Source organism: Rutidosis leptorrhynchoides, chromosome 4 (assembly GCF_046630445.1).
Source record: "Rutidosis leptorrhynchoides isolate AG116_Rl617_1_P2 chromosome 4, CSIRO_AGI_Rlap_v1, whole genome shotgun sequence".
Lineage (NCBI taxonomy): Eukaryota > Viridiplantae > Streptophyta > Magnoliopsida > Asterales > Asteraceae > Rutidosis > Rutidosis leptorrhynchoides.
This window is the reverse complement of record NC_092336.1, coordinates 459,131,525-459,153,895: the sequence shown is the minus strand read 5'-3', so window position 1 is coordinate 459,153,895 and position 22,371 is coordinate 459,131,525. Positions and strand designations below refer to the sequence as shown.

Genomic DNA, 22,371 nt, shown 5'->3' with positions numbered 1-22,371 from the left:
CCGCCCAAAGTCGACAAAAGAGCTACGCTGACATTAAAAGAAAAGATATAGAATTTGAAATTGGAGAGATGGTCATGCTTAAAGTTGCACCTTGGAAAGGCGTTGTTCGATTTGGTAAACGAGGGAAATTAAATCCAAGGTATATTGGACCATTCAAGATTATTGATCGTATCGGACCAGTAGCTTACCGACTAGAGTTACCTCAACAACTCGCGGCTGTACATAACACTTTTCACGTCTCGAATTTAAAGAAATGTTTTGCTAAAGAAGATCTCACTATTCCGTTAGATGAAATCCAAATCAACGAAAAACTTCAATTCATCGAAGAACCCGTCGAAATAATGGATCGTGAGGTTAAAAGACTTAAGCAAAACAAGATACCAATTGTTAAGGTTCGATGGAATGCTCGTAGAGGACCTGAGTTCACCTGGGAGCGTGAAGATCAGATGAAGAAGAAATACCCGCATCTATTTCCAGAAGATTCGTCAACACCTTCAACAGCTTAAAATTTCGGGACGAAATTTATTTAACGGGTAGGTACTGTAGTGACCCGAACTTTTCCATGTTTATATATATTAATTGAGATTGATATTTACATGATTAAATGTTTCCAACATGTTAAGCAATCAAACTTGTTAAGACTTGATTAATTGAAATATGTTTCATATAGACAATTGACCACCCAAGTTGACCGGTGATTCACGAATGTTAAAACTTGTAAAAACTATATGATGACATATATATGGATATATATATAGTTAACATGATACTATGATAAGTAAACATATCATTAAGTATATTAACAATGAACTACATATGTAAAAACAAGACTACTAACTTAATGATTTTTAAACGAGACATATATGTAACGATTGTCGTTGTAAAGACATTTAATGTATATATATCATATTAAGAGATATTCATACATGATAATATCATGATAATATAATAATTTAAAATCTCATTTGATATTATAAACATTGGGTTAACAACATTTAACAAGATCGTTAACCTAAAGGTTTCAAAACAACACTTACATGTAACGACTAACGATGACTTAACGACTCAGTTAAAATGTATATACATGTAGTGTTTTAATATGTATTTATACACTTTTGATAGACTTCAATACACTTATCAAAATACTTCTACTTAACAAAAATGCTTACAATTACATCCTCGTTCAGTTTCATCAACAATTCTACTCGTATGCACCCGTATTCGTACTCGTACAATACACAGCTTTTAGATGTATGTACTATTGGTATATACACTCCAATGATCAGCTCTTAGCAGCCCATGTGAGTCACCTAACACATGTGGGAACCATCATTTGGCAACTAGCATGAAATATCTCATAAAATTACAAAAATATGAGTAATCATTCATGACTTATTTACATGAAAACAAAATTACATATCCTTTATATCTAATCCATACACCAACGACCAAAAACACCTACAAACACTTTCATTCTTCAATTTTCTTCATCTAATTGATCTCTCTCAAGTTCTATCTTCAAGTTCTAAGTGTTCTTCATAAATTCCAAAAGTTCTAGTTTCATAAAATCAAGAATACTTTCAAGTTTGCTAGCTCACTTCCAATCTTGTAAGGTGATCATCCAACCTCAAGAAATCTTTGTTTCTTACAGTAGGTTATCATTATAATACAAGGTAATAATCATATTCAAACTTTGGTTCAATTTCTATAACTATAACAATCTTATTTCAAGTGATGATCTTACTTGAACTTGTTTTCGTGTCATGATTCTGCTTCAAGAACTACGAGCCATCCAAGGATCCATTGAAGCTAGATCCATTTTTCTCTTTTCCAGTAGGTTTATCCAAGGAACTTTAGGTAGTAATGATGTTCATAACATCATTCGATTCATACATATAAAGCTATCTTATTCGAAGGTTTAAACTTGTAATCACTAGAACATAGTTTAGTTAATTCTAAACTTGTTCGCAAACAAAAGTTAATCCTTCTAACTTGACTTTTAAAATCAACTAAACACATGTTCTATATCTATATGATATGCTAACTTAATGATTTAAAACCTGGAAACACGAAAAACACCGTAAAACCGGATTTACGCCGTCGTAGTAACACCGCGGGCTGTTTTGGGTTAGTTAATTAAAAACTATGATAAACTTTGATTTTAAAGTTGTTATTCTGAGAAAATGATTTTTATTATGAACATGAAACTATATCCAAAAATTATGATTAAACTCAAAGTGGAAGTATGTTTTCTAAAATGGTCATCTAGACGTCGTTCTTTCGACTGAAATGACTACCTTTACAAAAATAACTTGTAACTTATTTTTCCGACTATAAACCTATACTTTTCTGTTTAGATTCATAAAATAGAGTTCAATATGAAACCATAGCAATTTGATTCACTCAAAACGGATTTAAAATGAAGAAGTTATGGGTAAAACAAGATTGGATAATTTTTCTCATTTTAGCTACGTGAAAATTGGTAAAAAATCTATTCCAACCATAACTTAATCAACTTGTATTGTATATTATGTAATCTTGAGATACCATAGACACGTATACAATGTTTCGACCTATCATGTCGACACATCTATATATATTTCGGAACAACCATAGACACTCTATATGTGAATGTTGGAGTTAGCTATACAGGGTTGAGGTTGATTCCAAAATATATATAGTTTGAGTTGTGATCAATACTGAGATACGTATACACTGGGTCGTGGATTGATTCAAGATAATATTTATCGATTTATTTCTGTACATCTAACTGTGGACAACTAGTTGTAGGTTACTAACGAGGACAGCTGACTTAATAAACTTAAAACATCAAAATATATTAAAAGTGTTGTAAATATATTTTGAACATACTTTGATATATATGTATATATTGTTATAGGTTCGTGAATCAACCAGTGGCCAAGTCTTACTTTTCGACGAAGTAAAAATCTGTGAAAGTGAGTTATAGTCCCACTTTTAAAATCTAATATTTTTGGGATGAGAATACATGCAGGTTTTATAAATGATTTACAAAATAGACACAAGTACGTGAAACTACATTCTATGGTTGAATTATCGAAATCGAATATGCCCCTTTTTATTAAGTCTGGTAATCTAAGAATTAGGGAACAGACACCCTAATTGACGCGAATCCTAAAGATAGATCTATTGGGCCTAACAAACCCCATCCAAAGTACCGGATGCTTTAGTACTTCGAAATTTATATCATATCCGAAGGGTGTCCCGGAATGATGGGGATATTCTTATATATGCATCTTGTTAATGTCGGTTACCAGGTGTTCACCATATGAATGATTTTTATCTCTATGTATGGGATGTGTATTGAAATATGAAATCTTGTGGTCTATTGTTACGATTTGATATATATAGGTTAAACCTATAACTCACCAACATTTTTGTTGACGTTTAAAGCATGTTTATTCTCAGGTGAATATTAAGAGCTTCCGCTGTTGCATACTAAAATAAGGACAAGATTTGGAGTCCATGTTTGTATGATATTGTGTAAAAACTGCATTCAAGAAACTGATTTCGATGTAACATATTTGTATTGTAAACCATTATGTAATGGTCGTGTGTAAACAGGATATTTTAGATTATCATTATTTGATAATCTACGTAAAGCTTTTTAAACCTTTATTTATGAAATAAAGGTTATGGTTTGTTTTAAAAATGAATGCAGTCTTTGAAAAACGTCTCATATAGAGGTCAAAACCTCGCAACGAAATCAATTAATATGGAACGTTTTTAATCAATAAGAACGGGACATTTCAGTAAGCATGCTTGTGACAAGTCTCCTCATAAACTTAATTAATCCTTGTTTAGTCTTAAAGCATCATTAGCATAACAGTGGGCTTACTAGTAGTCCATTAAGAAAAGTAGGGTGGGCTTCCAAGTCCATGCCCATTAATAAAGGCCCAAGTCCAAGTATGTAACAATTAAATAAATAAAGCCCAAGTAACTAACTAATTACATTAGTTAATTAAAAATGATTAATAATAATTAATCATGAATGTAAATAATATCTGAAATATTATTCGTGAAAAGCGTGTGTCACAAAGACAAGTCAGGCCATGGAAAGTCAATTACGGTGTTAAGTCCATTAAGGTAACTAGTAAGCATTAGTAAACACTAAGCTTAATTAAATAAGCCCTCAAGCCAAGTAATTGTTATAATAAATAACAATCAAGTTTACGCAGTCATAATATTCAAATTACGACAAAAGTTTAACGTATACCAAGTACGTAACTCGTTTAAAACGATAAGTGACACCAACGGTCATAAAAGCATTCGGGGATCAAGTTAAGCGATTACACACTTAATAGCACGTTGTAAGATATTAACGAGAGTAATTAATCATGATTAAAGATCCCAGAGCATAAGCTAGCTCAGTACACACAAATACGCAGTTTCGTGAAAGCACAAAGCACAAAAGCAAGTCGAAAAAGCCGGGTATTTACATCCCGTGACCCCACGGAACACTATGTAGACTCGCCCCTGTCTCTGATCAAAACTCCAAATTGGTTAAATCACGGGATTATACTGCTCGTGTAGTAGATAGAAAACAGATCTCGAAGGCCAATGGAATCGAATGCTGCTAGGAATCTTTAAGGACAATCGATGAACAAAAGTTGGGATGGTTGTTTAGAACATAAATTTTTATTAGAACCTGGTTTGAATCCGTTTCGTTAGCGGTTCGGCCCAAGGTTAACGTTAAATGACAACAAGGTTTGAATTTGTATGATCGGTGAAAACTGAAAAAAAAAAAATGAAAACAAGAAACTGTTAACAAACAACGTGTAGAGACCCGTCTTAATCCATCCGGACGAAGTCCATATCGATTATAAACGATTCACAACAGTTGATTACATCGCGAGGTACTTGACCTCTATATGATACATTTTACAAACATTGCATTCGATTTTAAAAGACAATCTTTCTTTACAACGAAAGTTGATGACATGCATACCATTTCATAATATATTCAACTATAATTGACTTAATAATTAATAATAATCTTGATGAACTCAACGACTCGAATGCAACGTCTTTTGAAATATGTCATGAATGACTCCAAGTAATATCTTTAAAATGAGCAAATGCACAGCGGAAGATTTCTTTCATACCTGAGAATAAACATGCTTTCAAGTGTCAACCAAAAGGTTGTTGAATTCATTAGTTTAACATAAATAATCATTTCATAATTTTAATAGACCACAAGATTTCATATTTCCATTTCTCATAAACATACGTCCCATGCATAGAGACAAAAATCATTCATATGGATTGAACACATGGTAACCGACATTCACAATATACATATAAGAATATCCCCATCATTCCGGGATCCTCCTTCGGACATGATATAAATTTCGAAGTACTAAAGCATCCGGTACTTTGGATGGGGCTTGTTGGGCCCGATAGATCTATCTTTAGAGTTCGCGTCAATTAGGGTGTATGTTCCCTAATTCTTAGATTACCAGACTTAATAAAAAGGGGCATATTCGATTTGATAATTCAACCATATAATGTAGTTTCGATTACTTGTGTCTATTTCGTAAAACATTTATAAAAGCAGCGCATGTATTCTCAGTCCCAAAAATGTAAAGAGAAAAAAGGCAAATGAAACTCACGCATATAAATATTGTAAAAACAGTTAATAAAGCATTTGCATGTATTCTCAGCCCAAAAATGTAATGAGTAAAAAGGGAGCAAATGAAACTCACGCATATAAATATTGTAAAAACAGTTATTAAAGCATTTGCATGTATTCTCAGCCCAAAAATGTAAGAGTAAAATGGGAGCAAATAAAACTCACACATATAAATATTGTAAAAACAGTTAATAAAGCATTTGCATGTTTTCTCAGCCCAAAAATGTAATGAGTAAAAAGGGAGCAAATGAAACTCACGCATATAAATATTGTAAAACAGTTAATAAAGCATTTGCATGTATACTCAGCCCAAAAGTGTAAAGAGAAAAGGGGCAAATGAAACTCACCATACTGTATTTTATAGTAAAAATACATATGACGATATTGAACAATGCAGGGTTGGCCTCGGATTCACGAACCTATAATATTTGTATATTTATTAATATACATAATTGAAATCGAACAAATATATATATATATATATATATATATATATATATATATATATATATATATATATATATATATATATATATATATATATATATATACATTTCTTAATTATATCCTTTTTATATTAATAGTATATATATAGATTTCATACATTCATTTTGTATATAACAATATTAATTTTTGTTATGTTATATATATTAATTATATCATTTGTATATTAATAATAGTAGTTATAATAATGTCAAAATAATGTTATTAGCGGTAAAAATGATTATCGTATTTAATATTATTAATATGATAATAATGTTATTAATTCTATTAATGATAAAAATAATGATATAAATGATAATAAATGTAAAAATGTTAATTTTATTGTTAATGATAGTTATGATATTGATTTTAGTAATTACATAATAATAATATCCATGATAATATAAATAATAATATTTATAATCCTATTTGTGATAATAATGATAAAATTTTAGTAATAATATTAATGATGATAATAATAATTATGGTTACAACAATAATACTAATTTTAATGATAATAATATGTAATTGCTTTATTATAGTAATACTAATAATTAACTTAACTATAATTTTAATAATTATAATAATCTTATTACTAATGATAACCTTAACACTAATACTTTTGTTATTAATAATAGTAAATATTCTAAAATGATAGAAATACTAATTTATTGATAATAATAATGGTATGTATTATTTTCATTATAACAATAATAATAATAATAAGTCTAATCATAATAATATTTATTTTAATATTAATAATACTAATAATAATATTACTAATCAAAATATTGATAACACCTATGATAATAATTATAACAAAGTAGTAGTAGTAATAATAATAATAATAATAATAACAATAACAATGATACTTATAATAATGATTATAATACTAATAATTATAATAACAATTATAAACATAATAAACATAATAATAACAATAATAATAATAATAATAAACATAATAATAATAACTAATAATAAGAATTATAGAAATAAAATATGTGTATACCCCATTAGTAGCTTTTTGTAAAAAGAAATGTCCTAGACCAGGCTCGAACCCGTGATCTCTCGAACACCCGAACAACCTCCTAACCACTCTTCCAATCCAGTTTATATGTTTAATAACCCAATCGAATTTATTTAACCTTTTTGTTTATTTTTCTTTTCTGCTTTCACCTTCTTCTTCAGTCTCATAGCCATCAAGACCAATCAATAACTTAAAAATCGAGTTATCGGTTTAAATTAAGTTTAAAAAAAAAAAATCAAAACATAATTATTTAGGCTGTGTTTTATGAATTATTCAACAAACGTAAATATATATATATATATATATATATATATATATATATATATATATATATATATATATATATATATATATATATATATATACATACACAGCCACTGTTTCTTCGTCGCTGTTTTAAGAGAAAAAAAATATGATTCCCATTTGTGCAACGTTTTAGATAAAATTCACAACACAAATTGTGTTCCAAATCCTTTCTAAAAACGTTATCCATCATTAATTAAACTCAAAACAGCAACACGAACGCGAATTTGATCCAAGAACACAGTTTGACTTTTTATTTCAAAGTTTTTGACTCGAAAATTCGAAATCAATACTTCGAATTGTGACCTGAAACTTTACAGCAATTTCAACCATATGAATCCTAACTTAACTGCTATTTTAGATTTTGGAAAATCGTTTGAATTCGCGTTTTCACCAAAAAGCTAAATATACAGAGTTCATCGAGCTGTTTATAAAAAAATATATATATCTGTTTAAAAAAAAAGGAAGCAAAGAAGGCAGTGTAAGATTGATATCTGTACAATTAATATTTCCAATTGAATGTAATTGATTAATATAAGAGGACTATGGCTCGACATGAATAATCACGCAAAGGAAAAACAAACAGAAAAAAAATAAAAGACTTTTTAACAGATAATGACTGATTCATGTATTATGTGTAAATTTATGTCCCTTTTATTTTATTTATATTATATTTAATTAATATTAATATTTAATAATTATATTAATAATTCTATTCTATTATTAATAATAAGAATACCAATAATAATAATACTAATAGGAATAATAATATTAATAATCATAATATCAAATAATACTACTAATAATATTAATAATTAAAATAATAATAACCATAATGATAATAAATATAATTTCAAGAATAATAACAATAAGAATACATTTAGTAATGATAATAAAAATGATAATAATATTAACAATACTAATAATACTACTAATTATAATAATAATATTAATGATATCAATAAATTTGATAATGATAATAATATAACAACTCTACATAACAAATTTCATATTTATATGTTAATTGTAATAATATTATTAATACTGATATTACTATTAATATTTATTTCAATGTACGTGATATAATAATTGAGCGTTACCATTGTTTAAGAAATAAATTTGAAATCACAAAATATATTTTTAATATACTTTATTTATATACATAAATATGTTTTAAATATTAATTATCTTAATATCATATTTTATTTTTTTATTTTTTATTTTTTTTATATTTACTAAGCTTTAATATAATATTTCAAATTATATTTCAATTTTTTATTATATATATTCATATGTTTAAATATTTATGTATTTATTTACAAATAGTGGTTCGTGAATCGTCGGAGCTAGTCGAAGGTCAAATGAATTCATGAGGGCAATTCAAAAACTTTGAGACTCACATTACAGATTTTGTTTATCGTGTCGAAAACATATAAAGATTAAGTTTAATTTTGGTCGGAAATTTCCGGGTCATCACACAACGTGTTCAAACAGAACAACCAGAAACAGAATAACTTCATCGTTAGTCAAAAATCTACTACAAAATCTCAAATTTTAGAGAAAAAACCGAGTAAGATTCCCATGAACAAAATCATAATTCGAGGAAAAATCAACAGGAAGATTGAAGGACCGGAAATTTAATAAAAAACATAGAAGCCATCAAAAGATAGTTAAATCTAATGGATTAGTTATCGTTCGTTTACATTCACATCCCCTGTTTCGTGCTCGACTGAGACAAAGAACATGTTTTTAACTTTTTTTGGATGAAAAGTTAACAAAAGTAGTGACCAAGAGTTCGACTTCTGTTTCTCAAGTGAAAAAATCATTTTGATCTTTCAAGAAGAAGGAAAACAAACATCACTAATTTTGAGGTATTCATTAACAAAAAAAGCTTGTTGGTTGTGTACATAACAAAAAAAGGTTGTGTACATATCATCACACTTTGACAATATGTATTTTTGGTTGCGTTGTATGATTTTGGTATTGGGAAAAAAATGACTCATAATGAAATTTGTGTTCTTAAATAAACTCTTTAATTCAACAAGAGGAAGATAAAATTGATTCAAGGCGTCGAAATGGAAACATTTAGTGTATTCATCAAAGACATTTGAGCTCCTGTTCTCGGCTTTAATGAATTACAAATATCGATCCGAAATGTATCTACAAGTTTACAAGTAAAAAAACGAGCATTAAGTAACATATCAAAGAATAAGTATCATGCACCACGTGACATAATTCCAAAACTCCAGAGACATTATTATTAGTTTTTACTATTTTACGAATCCTTGTTTGCAGAAGGCATCCAAAGAGATATTAACGGCATCCATATCTAATTTTATGAATCAAAGAGTTGTATGTGATACAAACTAAGTAACATATCAAAGGAATGAGTATCATGTACCCCGTGGCACGGGTAAATTGCGGACCTCACCCCCAATCTCGATACCAAAACTCCCGAGACATTATTATTACTTTTTATTTTTTTACTGATCCTTGCTTGCAGAAGGCATCCAACGAGATATTAACGGCATCCATATATAACTTGATGAATCAAAGGGTTGTATGATATAACCCGATAACTTGGAACACCACATCTCTAACATAGGTCAAGCTATAATAGCTTAAACGACCTCTTTTTAAAATAGTGACCCATAATGCAAAAGCATAAGTCACTATCTTCATTTAAACAGAGAAACATCGGCTGAAAATTCGTGATCGCAACAACATCAATTAACAGCGTTAATTTGATGATGAAAAAAAGTGGTCGAGTTGGAAGCATTTGATTGAACTTTCTCATAAAAGTTACAAGAGCATCATGAATACCTATAGAAAGCAATTTACGAAACTGGGTAGTTGCCTCCAACCGCATATTATTATTATCAATCGAGTATACTCCCGCAACCATAGAACGAAGACTCTACGATGGGCCCAGCCCGCTACGCTGGGCCAAAGTGCCTTATTGCTTAGTGGATGATTATCGGTCTCACAAAATTATATGTTTCCACTAAATTATCGTGTACTGTGTTTATAAAAAAAATTAAAAAAATCTAGATAAACCTACTGAATTCGCATAAGTAAATTGTTTCTTAATTTTAATCAAATCCACATTGTTTAATATTCAGTACAAAAGAATACTATAATTGTTAAACAAAAGTAAATAATACGGAGTAATTGTTATGTACAACTCACTTGTACACATTAACAACCTCTAATACATTATCGTTTAGAAAAATTAAAAAAGAATTTATAATTATATAAAAAAATTGAAACTACAAATGAATTAATATGCTACTATATCCTTTTCTATATTTTGAATTATTTAGCTATATTATTTATATATTTAAATTAAATTAATGTTTATTATCAAACGAAATTAAAAGATCATAGATCCATGACTAAAGTAAGAAAATAGCAATTTAGTCATGGCACCCTTTTAAGCCAATAATTAAAATTGTCTTTTTCTTAATCCTTGATGATTAAAACAAACCTTTTATTAAAATTATCTAACGGTGAAAAAATAACTTAAAGAGGCTACGGAATAGTTCGTTCTAAATCACGTCGATGATTGGTATAAATAATAATAAGAATAATTATACTATATTAATAAGAATATATGTATGTATGTATGTGTATATATATATATATATATATATATATATATATATATATTATATATATATATATATATATATAAAAGTAAAAATTATTAGAATTATAATTATAATTATATTATATTATTATAATAAAAAAATGCAAATGTAAAACGGCCGGCAATTTAGCCCTATGGCTGATATATATAAGGAGAATTTCTCAATTTATTTATGGACATTATTTATATTTTATATATGGACTCTTATAAGTATTAAAAAATCGGTGTTGTTTTAATAATATTGTTGGTTAGTGATTCAATGATAATATTCAAATGTTAAACACTTTGTTTTGATGATGACACCAAGTCTAATGTGCTTAAACAACGTATAGAACAATACAAGCTCACAAGCCTATACAATCTCTAGTAAGACCAATACACAAAATAGACAAGTCAAAAGAGTCATTTGAAAAACTCGGGATATGCACGGCTGGGTCCACGGTCGACCGCGGGTCAGACCGTGGATGTCCTGTACCTTGGATCTGAGGAACAACGTGCACAGTCGACTCCACAATCAGCTGTGGGTCGACCGCAGTTTCTCACTGTCCGAATTTTTGATCGAAAAATGTTTGACTACTTCGGAGCATCTATAATTTTCAAAACTTATTTAAACATGCTTAGAATAGTTGTCTCCTTCATACTAAAATGAGTTTTGGTCACTAAAACACTAATCTTGGTTAATAACACTTAATGACGCTGATGTGTGCGAGGTGTACTAGGAAATAGTATTATTTTTACAACGAAATACTATTAAATACGATACAATTTTACACAAGATATTTATTTATTTATAGAATGGATATACCTAAACCTTGCTGCAACACTTATAGGCAGTGTACCTAATCGTATAGTAGTGTAGTTTTTAGTAAGTCCGGTTCGTTCCATAGGGATCTCTTAAACAAGCTTAACGCTATATATTTAAAAACTATATTTGTAAAAATACAAAAATATATATAAGTAATATTATTATTATAAAGGGGGGTTTTTACCGTTTAATGACCGGTTTGACGATTTTAAAACTTTAGTCGCAGTTAAAACCTAATGTAAAATATAAATGTAACTTAATTTAAAGCATAAAGTAAATAACGATAATGAAATTACGATAAATAAAAGTGCGATAAAATAAAATTGCGATATTTAAAGAGTACGATAATTAAAAGTGCAATTAAATACAATGACAATAAATAAAAGTGTGATAATTAAAAGTGCAATTAAATATGAAATATAAGAAATTATGCTTATTTAAACTTCCATAATCATGATGTTTGACGTGTTGATTTTAGTTTATTCCCATGGGTTAATTGTCCTTTGTCCTGGATTATTCAATATGTCCATACGGATTTGTCCATAATAGTCCATCAGTCATAATCATAAAATGCAGAATTCTTCGCCAAATTATTCTTATTCCCGAAGTCAAATATTCCAACTAATTAGGGATTCGAATTGTAACAAGGTCTTAATACTTTGTTTAATGAATACACCAGGTTATCGACTGCGTGTAAACCAAGGTTTTACTACTTTGTTAACAATTACACCAATTACCCTTGAATGTAATCCACCCCTGTTTCAACAAGTCTATTAACTATTAATCCAGTTCCGTGTCCGGTAAAATGAACAATTATTGGTATTTATAGATATCCCGCCCACCGTACCCAGTCAAGCGTATGTGGTTATATATAAATACGTCAAATTATAAGTCTATATATTAATTTAACGAGGTATCGTTTAGTTAATATAAAACCCATTAATAGCCCATAGTCTAATTTCCACAAGTGTCGTTCTTTTATCCAAACCCCAATTATGGTACAAAGTCCAATTACCCAATTTTAATATTCAGCCCAACATCATGATTACTTCGGCATTAAATAAGCATAATAATAACTTAGCTACGAGACATTATATTAAAAATAACATTAACCATAACTTACAGTGATTAAAAATAGCGTAGCTTTACACGGACAGAATTTCGACTTACACCCTTACAACATTCGCTAACATACCCTTATTATTAGAATTTAAAATTAAAATTAAAATATAATATATATATATATATATATATATATATATATATATATATATATATATATATATATATATATATATATATATATATATATATATTTACGTATATAGATAGAGAGATGGATGGATATATGTGTATATTTCATTCGACAAACTGCCTTTTTATAGCAATGTGGCCTGAATTTCAGGGCCATGCGATCGCATGGCTTTTGTGCCTCCAGGCCATGCGATCGCATGGTGTTAGGTAACAGCTCAAAATTCTTTATTTTCTTGTTTGTCGACGTTTTAAAAAATAAATATAATATATAAATAATTATAAGAATTATTTAAATATTATATTATATTTATGTGCATAGTTGACTTGTCATTTTTAGTCCGTTGCGTCGAGCGTTGAGAGTTGACTCTGGTCCCGGTTCCGGTTTTTTGAACATCCTTGCGTACAATTTAATATCTTGTATTTTGCGTTTCGCTTCTTGTACTCTTGTAATTTTGAGATGTTTGTCATCAATAATTGGAACCACTTTGATTGTACTTTGTACTTTTGAGCTTTTTGGTCATTTGCGCCTTCAATTTGTCGAATCTGTCTTTTGTCTTCACCTTTTATTATTTAAACGAATATCACTTGTAAATAGAACAATTGCAACTAAAAGCTTGTCTTTCTTGAGGGATAATGCTATGAAATATATGTTCGTTTTTAGCATTATTAAATATTCCCACACTTGAGCGTTGCTTGTCCTCAAGCAATATAGTCTTGAAATAAAAATACTAGAATCACTTCTTTATTCTTCACACTTTGTACATCAGTGATTTTTATACGGCGGTATAAACTATGGTAGTAACGTTATGGTTTACAGTTCTACATGACTATAAAAATTTAGATCCTTTAAGGAAATTAGATCTTTATGAAAACATCTGATCTTTTGAAAATTTAATCTAGCTTTTACCCTAGACAAGTTTTCCGGAATAACCCTTCACCGGTGTTTGCAAATTGTTTTTGTGGGTTTGGTGGGTTTCAGATTTGAAAACTTTAGCTCAAAACTTGCGGTTTTGTGTCACCCACTTGCTATCCTTGTATTGGGAAAGCAACACGTCCAGTATATTTGCTCTGTATATTACCTTTCGGTAAACTACCGTCCGGTTGTAAAGGAAAGCGTTGAACAAGCAACTGTTAAGGCAATGTCCCCTGACATGCTTTTAATTATGGTCTATAACGTGTCAGATGCAATTACTATCCTTGGTAGGAGCAATAGTAAAGCTCACCCTTATAATTTTTCAGTCTGGCACAAGGTCCTGTCTTCGACCATACTATGCAACCACCGTTCTTACAGTTGACACCCGATTTGGTTCAGGTGACCTAATGAATTCTAGATGAATCCCTAGGAATTTACATTCAATGGTAATGAATGCATTAAAAATGGGTTTTTAGAAAACAAATCGGTTTGTAATTTTTATCAAAATATTTTCTCGTTCAAGCTCGAGTTTAGATATCATCGAATTCCATGAGTTTGTAATTCTCAATCTTTAAGGTCAATCTCAAGGATTGAGTAATATCAGTCTTAAAAGCTGATTTTTGATCTTTAAAGAGATTATCCTTTCTGGGGGTCTGATTTATTAGTCTTATCCAGTTAATTTGCACGGCGTCCTCTCCATTTTACAAGACAGATCCTCTCATGGTTAGGATAAGTCTGACCACTTGGCGACCCTGTTTGATGCTGAGGTCCGTGGATTTCCTGCTGATTTTAGAGATGACTTTTCTAGATTTTTCGTCAACCTACAGCTGGTCTGGACGACAACTTCTTGACCTAAATCAAGAAGCGCGTATCTTTTTTGGAAGACTTTACTTCCTTTTAATGATGGATTTGATTCATCGTGTAGATCCATCTTTCTTTTAAATGTATTACAGTAAATTGGGTGAAACTGATTAGTTTAGTCTAAAGCAAAAGCATCTTCAGTTATTTGCTACAGAAATATGTGATATATGTTTAAAATAACTTGGTAAATTTTTCCCACACTTGGCTTTTTATTTTCTTTTATTTGCCTTTTTATTGTCCTCTATTCCATTTTAAATGAATTCTAACATTTTGGTTTGTTTCTCAATTTATGTCCTTTCCGAGGTAACAATAATTTCGGTGTTAACACCTAGTTTTATCGTTTATAAATATGTATAAACATGATTTTGAATTTATTTAATTGAAAATTTTGAAAAATTTTACTAAAATTGGGTAGTCAGTATATAAGACTAGGGCTGTTCTTTATTATCAGAGAGCACTAGATTCTAATACAACTACTGCGTTACTAGTATTTTTTTATGGTAACCAAGTGTTTAAATCAAAAATTTTTAAAATCCAAAAGAATTTAACCCCTTCCCACACTTAAGATCTTGCAATGCCCTCATTTGCAAGAAATCAGTAACAATTTAAATTATTGAGGGTGATTAGCGTAGAAAAATGATTAAATTTTACCAAAGTTTCCAAACATATTGGCGTTTGTTTGTTGAATGATAAATGGTGCACATCATTTGTTCATTCCATCTTGTTGTTACATCACATTTGTTTTTCGTTTTGTCGTCAAAAGTACTAGCTTTTGCTGAACTTAATGCCAGTCTTTGAAAATGCGCCGTTTTACCCTGTTTTGTACATAAGATAAACTACAAACATATATATATATATATTTTTGAAGTTGGGTATATCACCCTACGTTCAAAAATTATTAAAATCTAATAATAAAAGTTAGAAAATTATAAAAACCATTAAATTTTTTTTTTTGGCATACTTTAATTCAATAAGATTAAAAATAATAATAATAAAAGTTCTCGTCCCTCCCTTGAGTAAAGCAATTTCGGTTCAACGACCTAGTCTTCAACTCACGACGAATTTTAGAAATCATATTTTTAACTTAATGAAGTAAAGTAATTTTTTGTTTTTAAATTCACACCAAACTTAAATTTAAAATGCATAAAATTTCATATTAATATTATTAATATTTTTATATATTAATTTTATAAACTTATATTAAAAATATTAATTTTTAAAATACTTACAAACTTAAATATATTGATTTAAAAAGTTTACAATATTAATTTAATATTTATATATTAAATTTAAAAACATAGTAAAATTAAAAATTAAAATTCTTTTTGGTCTTTTATCCCACTTTAATCAATCAAATATTATCAAAAATATACGCCCCTCTTTTCGGTAAAGTAATTTCGGCTATTACCTAGTTTTACTCCTGACGAATTTTTGAAATATTTTGGGTTGAATGATTAAAGATATTTATACCTTAAGAATAAACGGTAAATTTCGCAGTGATGTAGTAAATTTTTGTATGATATCAATAATTTCGGTTACGCATACCTAATTTTATTGAATACCAATTTAATACTTTATAGCGAACGATTTAGCGTTTATTATTAAAAGGTTAAAAATAATAAAAATAAAAATAAAAACTGTACATACTTACCTGTGAAATAGAATTCTTAGTGACCTGTTTTTGCCCACTCATAAGATAGTCGGACTAATTGGTTTTCCATAGCTACATAGGCGTAACCTCGAGCATTCAACGTTTTTTCTTCAAAACATATGAACGGTCCATCTCTGCATAAAGTAACGAATTCGGTATTTGAATATGTTTGATTATTTGAACATTTACCTTCGTGTGACCATTTTCCGCATTTGTGACATCTTTCAAGGTGTCGTGCTCTTCTTTTCGCTGCGGATTTTGATTTTCCTTTACCAAACTGTAACTTATTATTTTCGTTCCTGGATTCTTTTCTTACTCCGTCCAATTTACCTCTGATTAATGATACTATTTCACTTGGAAGGGTGTCATTATTACGTTTAGTGATCAAAGCGTGTAGCATTAGACCATGGTTTAGTTCACAGGAAGTCTTCATCTCGTAAAACCTAAAAAAAATAAAAATTTAGAATGGGGGGAGAAGACTAGTTCTTTAGGGTCTGCTAGGGAAAGACCATTCGGATTCCATTCTCGAGAACTACAAAAAAACAGAATATCTAACTCTAACAGAAATACATATTACCCTAAAAAGATTCGAACCTCCCCACACTTAGTTAGCTGTGGTGTTGAAATTGTGATTAACTTCATTGTCAACTTCCATCGGATCATGTATGTAATGTTTAACTCTGTGACCATTAACCTTAAATTCAATCCCATTTGAATTTATTAACTCTACTATTCCGTACGGGAAAACTCTTTTGACTATAAATGGTCCAGACCATCTTGATTTTAATTTTCTAGGAAATAGCTTGAATCGTGAATTGAAAAGAAGAACTCTGTCTCCTTCCTTAAATTCTTTTGAACTTCTGATTCTTTTATCATGCCATTTCTTCGTTCTTTCTTTATAGATTAACGAATTTTCGTATGCTTCATGTCTCAATTCTTCTAATTCGTTTAATTGACTTAACCGTAGACGTCCAGCTTCATGTAAATCAAGATTACATGTCTTCAAAGCCTAAAATGCTTTGTGTTCAATTTCTACTGGAAGATGACATGCTTTTCTGTAAACGAGTTTAAAAGGTGTGGTTCCAATTGGAGTTTTGTAGGCTGTTCTAAAAGCCCAGAGTGCATCCTCCAATTTCATGGACCATTCCTTCGGATTTGATCCTACGGTTTTCTCTAGAATACGTTTTAAAGCTCGGTTGGTATTTTCAACTTGTCCACTTGTTTGTGGATGATAAGCGGTGGAGATTTTATGAGTTACTCCATATCTTTTGAGAACTTTCTCAAGTTGATTATTACAGAAATGAGTACCCCGATTACTTATTAAAGCTTTCGGTGTTCCAAACCTAGCAAAAAGTCGTTTTAAAAAGTTGACTACAACTCGTACATCATTAGTTGGGAGAGCTTGTGCTTCTGCCCATTTAGATACATAATCAATGGCAACGAGAATGTAGAGATTATTATGAGATTTTAGAAATGGACCCATAAAGTCATTACCCCAAATGTCAAATATTTCACATACTTGAATGACATTTTGAGGCATTTCATCACGTTGACTTATTTTTCTGGCCCTTTGACAAGCATCACAGGATTTGCAAAGAAGGTGTGCGTCTTTGAAAATTGTAGGCCAATAGAATCCAGCATCGTAAACTTTTCTTGCTGTTAGTTGAGGCCCATTATGCCCTCCTGTTGGTCCTGTGTGACAATGGTTTAAGATTTGACTAGCTTCATCTCCGAATACACATCGGTGTATTATTCCATCGGGACAACTTTTAAACAAATGTGGATCTTCCCAGAAATAGTGTTTTATATCACTAAAGAATTTCTTTCGTTTTTAGTACGATAACCCTTTTTCAAGGAATTCACATACTATGTAGTTTGCATAATCTGCAAACCATGGAATTTCATTATAATCTATCTTCAATAGATATTCATCAGGAAAGTTGTCTTGTATGGCCGATTCATTTAGAACTTCTAATTCGGGATTTTCAAGACGAGAAAGATGATCAGCAGCGAGATTTTCTGCTCCCTTTTTATCTCGGATTTCAATATCAAACTCTTGTAAGAGTAAGATCCAACGGATTAATCTTGGTTTGGCATCTTGTTTTGAAAATAGGTATCTAAGAGCAGAATGGTCGGTATAGACCACCGTTTTAGCTAGAATGAGATATGAACGAAATTTGTCAAAAGCAAAAACAATAGCAAGGAGTTATTTTTCAGTAGTTGTGTTGTTCGTTTGTGCTCCTTGTAGCGTCTTACTAGCATAATATATAGGTTGAAATCGTTTTTCAATCCTTTGTCCTAAAACGGCTCCCATTGCAAAATCACTTGCATCGCACATAAGTTCAAATGGTAAATTCCAATTTGGAGTTATCATGATCAGCGCATTAGTGAGTTTTTCTTTAAGAATATTAAAAGATTTGATACATTCATCTGAAAAGATGAATGGAGCATTCTTTTCTAGGAGTTTATTCATAGGAGTGGCAATTTTAGAAAAATCTTTTATGAAACGTCGGTAAAAACCGGCATGCCCTAGAAAACTCCTAACTCCTCTAACATTGGTGGGATGTGGAAGTTTAGCAATTACATCTACTTTAGCTCTATCCACTTCAATTCCTTCCTTTGAGATTTTATGTCCAAGAACGATGCCTTCTTTAACCATGAAATGGCATTTCTCCCAATTAAGTACTAGATTTGATTGTTCGCATCTAATAAGCATTCGTTCGAGATTAACCAGACATGATTCAAATGTATCACCGAAGACTGAAAAGTCATCCATGAAAACTTCCATGCATTCTTCTATCATGTAGTGAAAAATCGCCATCATGCACCTTTGAAAGGTTGCAGGGGCGTTGCAAAGTCCAAATGGCATGCGTTTGTAAGCAAAAGTACCATAAGGGCACGTGAATGTGGCTTTCTCTTGATCCCCGGGTGCTATTGGAATTTGAAAATATCCGGAAAAACCATCAAGAAAACAATAGTAACTATTTCCGGCTAATCTTTCCAACATTTGATCAATAAAAGGTAAGGGAAAGTGATCTTTTCTGGTAGCGTCATTTAATTTTCTATAATCAATACATACACGCCATCCTGTTACAGTCCTAGTAGGAATAAGTTCATTTTTCTCATTTGTGATGACAGTCATGCCACCCTTCTTAGGTACGCGTTGAACTAGGCTTACCCATGGACTATCAGAGGTTGGATAAATTAAACCTGCATCAAGCAGTTTAATAATTTCTTTCTTAACAACATCTTGCATATTAGGATTTAGTCTTCGTTGGCGTTGTACATACGTTTTATGACCTTCTTCCATAAGGATTTTATGTGTGCAATACGAAGGACTTATTCCTTTAATATCATGAATTTTCCATCCAATAGCTGGTTTATGAGCTTTTAACACAGAAATGAGTTGAGATTTTTCATTTTCAGTAAGAGAAGACGATATTATTACATGTAATTCAGATTCACCATGTAAATAAGCATATTCCAAATGGTTTGGAAGTGGCTTTAACTCTAATGTCGGTGGTTCTTCTATCGATGATTTATGTCGATATCTGTCTTCCTCTTTTAGCATTTGAATTTTTCTGTTGTTGGTTCATATCCATTAGCCATAAGTGTAGCTAACATTTTAGTTTCATCAATTGGTTCAGTTCCTTCTCCTAAAGAACATTCTCCTGTTCCTTGTAATTCTGGAAATTCTTCTAACAATTCTGCATGTGAATCTATAGTTTGAATATAATAACATGTATCATCTGCAGATTGTGGTTGTTGCATGGCTCTATCAACTGAAAAGGTAGCACTCTCGTCCTCTATACGTAGGGTTAGTTTCTTACCAAACACGTCTATTATTGCTTTAGCCGTGTTTAAGAATGGTCTTCCTAATATGAGAGGAACTCAAGAATCTTTTTCCATATCCAGAATAACAAATTCTACTGGAAATACTAAAGTACCAACTTTAACTAGCATGTTCTCCATTATCCCTCTAGGATATTTTACTGATCGATCGGCTAGTTGTATGCTTATTCTTGTTGGTTTCAATTCTCCAAGGTCTAGTTTAGCGTATAGTGAATATGGCATTAAATTTATACTAGCACCTAAGTCTGCCAATGCTTCTATTGAACTAAGACTACCCAGAAAACATGGAATCGCGAAACTTCCTGGATCAGATAGTTTTTCGGGTATCTTATTCAACAGTACTGCAGAACAATTAGCATTCATAGTAACAGCCGAGAGTTCTTCCATTTTCTTTCTATTTGTGATTAGATCTTTCAAAAATTTAGCATATCTAGGCATTCCTGAAATCACATCAATGAAAGGAAGATTTACATTTATCTGTTTAAACATATCCAAGAATTTGGATTGCTCGGCTTCAAGTCTCTCTTTTCTCATTTTACTTGGGTAAGGAAGTGGTGGTTGGTATGGTTTAACATAAGGTTTAGCCTTAACTGTGTTATCTTCATTAACCTTTTCAACTACCGATTCTTTTTCCTTATCTTGATCAGATTGTGGTTCTTGTGTAGGAATAGCTTCATCAGAAATTACAGGTATTTCAGGTGGTTTAAGTGTAATACCACTTCTTGTGGTAATGGCTTTAGCTGTTTCATTTCGGTGTTAGCATTTGTATCACTAGGTAGACTTCCCGGTTTTCTTTCACTTATTAACCTTGCTAGGTTACTTACTTCTTGTTCCAAATTTTGAATAGAAGCTTGTTGATTTCTAAATGCTTGACCATTTTGTTCATTGGTTTGTTTCTGAGATGTGAAAAATTGAGTTTGAGATTCAACTAGCTTCGACATCATGTCTTCTAAATTTGGCTTTTTATCATCGGTTTGTGGTGGTTTGTTTTGAAAATTAGGTCTTTGCTGATTGTAAGTATTGTTGGATACTTGTTGATTGCTAGGACCTTGTTAGTTGTTGTATGGAATATTTCGGTTATAATTCTGATTTTGATTGTAGATCGGTCTTGGCGGTTGATAATTATTCTGATAATTATTTCTAGGCCTTTGGTTTATGTATGAAACATTCTCTCTTTGTTCCATTGTTAGTTCAATACTGAGACAATCTTTTGTCAAATGTGGTCCTCCATACTGCTCACAACTAATTCTTATTGAGTGAATATCCTTAGTCATCTTTTCCATTCGTCTCTCGACAGCATCTATCTTTGCGGAAATGGAATCAAAGTCATGGCTAGAATCGCCTCTAGCTGCTTTAGATGATCTAACGATATATTTTTCTTGGTGCCACTCATGTGAGTGGGAAGCAGTGTTATTAATAATTTTGTAAGCATCAGTTGCTGTTTTCTTCATAATGGAAACACCAACTGCTATATTGATGTCTTTCCTTGTAGTGATGTCGCATTCTTGGTAGAATATTTGTACTATTTGACAAGTATCTAAACCATGTTGAGGACATCCTCTTAATAACTTTCCAAATCTTGTCCATGCCTCATATAGAGTTTCATTTGGCTTTTGTGTGAACGTAACAATTTCTCCTTGAAGTCTCACGGCTTTAGATGCCGGAAAGAATTGTTTAAGAAATTTTTCAACTAAAATATCCCATGTATCAATCGACCCTTCAGGTAACGATTCTAACCAATCTTTGGCTTCTCCCTTTAAAGTTCAGGGAAATAACATGAGATATATCTATTCATCCTCCACTTCTCTTATTTTAAATAGTGTGCAGATCCTATTAAAGGTACGAAGATGTTCATTTGGATCTTCCTTCGGCGCACCACTAAATTGGCATTGATTAGTC

At 30.6% G+C, this 22,371-nt stretch overlaps 1 non-coding gene across 1 annotated transcript; it reads left to right on the top strand.

The window, feature by feature from the left end:
- Positions 1-22,011: 22,011 nt before the first annotated feature.
- LOC139845976 (small nucleolar RNA R71) lies at positions 22,012-22,118 on the top strand. The gene has a single exon (XR_011758725.1). It is a non-coding gene; the product is annotated as a small nucleolar RNA R71 (small nucleolar RNA).
- The last annotated feature ends 253 nt before the right edge of the window (positions 22,119-22,371 follow it).